The following is a 1,480-nucleotide window of genomic DNA, read 5'->3' on the forward strand; positions in this document are numbered from 1 at the left end:
TGGGACTGTGAATGCATCACAAAGGCAAGAGCACTACCACTGAGTCACGACTGACACTGAATACTATCATACATTGTTTACCTCGAACACAAGTTTGAAACTAAACTAAGGACCACTTAGTGAGTACTAAAAAAACAATGCAAAACATATTTACATTCTTACAAGTGCCATTTAAATGCTACTTTAAGCTTTAATTATACACTCCTCCACTCTGTAGAAATGTGGTAGTTATCCTTCTTTTCTTTTACATTGACTTTTTTCCCTGTTGGTAAAGACTTGACAGTAATTGGACTGAGAGTCTGACTGACAGAGGAGAGGAAAGAAGAGGAACTTCAGTCACATCAGCCGACCAGAGAAGCCTCTTCTTCTTTAAATGGAGGCATAATTGAATCACAATAACAAAGTTAGGGTTGTTCAATAGCAATGAAATTGAATATGTCTGTTTGACTGATTACTTCAATAAAGCAGCTAGACCTCAGCTCTGTGCTACTGTACTCCCTCCAGTGCCTGAGAATCTAGTCCTGAGATACATCGAATCCTGACTGTGCAACTCCTTGTAAAAGAGCTTGACACAGTTGTGAGATTAAGTGTCACCTTTGTCCACCAGCTAGAAAACCCCAGGCATTGGCAAGGTGACTAGTCAGAATCAATGCTTTCTAATAAGACAGCTGGTGCCATGATCAATGGGATGTACTGCAAAAATATTATACAACTCTTTTATTGCTAATGTGCTGGTGCAGCTTATATTGGAGTTTAAAGAAAAAATATGACTGTAATTTTATTACAGATGCATAGGTCAGGATAGACCAAGAACCGTCTTAGAATTGCACTGTATATTATAGTGATGGCTATGAATTTATGAATTCCTTATTACATTATGCTATTTTAAAACATGCCAAAACCAACATTCTTTGACCCTCCATGGTCATTTTCAGAAGCAATTCTACCATCAGGAGACAGCTGGAGCATTTCAACAACTTCTATTTACGTAGCACCTTCAGTGTAATCAAATGTCCTAAGGCTCTTCACAGGGTCTTTTTAAAACAGAGTAAGACACTGAGCCACACAAGGAGATATTCGGTCAGGTGATCAAAAGGAGGAAAGTGAGGCAGAGAGGCTGAGAACTTCAGGGAGAGAATTCCAGCGCTTAGAGCCCAGAGGTAACTGTGTTGAAGTGCGGACAGAAGCCATTATAGGTAGTTCACTAGCTACAATTAAACATTTAACACTCGAATCAGGTGAGAGCAGTCTCACCCAGCTGGATGACAGTGGAGAGGTGTTGGAGGAGGGCAGTGTGGTCATCCATGTCAAAGGTTACAGATGGGCTGAGAAGGATGAGGAGGGATAGTTTACCTTTGTCACAGTCACATAAGATGTCATTTGTGACTTTGATAAGAGCTGTTTCTGTACTGTGGCAGGGGCGGAAACCTGATCGGAGGGATTCAAACACGGAGTTCCTGGAAAGACGAAAACAGATTTG

Source organism: Cetorhinus maximus, chromosome 16 (genome assembly GCF_964194155.1).
Source record: "Cetorhinus maximus chromosome 16, sCetMax3.hap1.1, whole genome shotgun sequence".
NCBI classification, from domain to species: domain Eukaryota; kingdom Metazoa; phylum Chordata; class Chondrichthyes; order Lamniformes; family Cetorhinidae; genus Cetorhinus; species Cetorhinus maximus.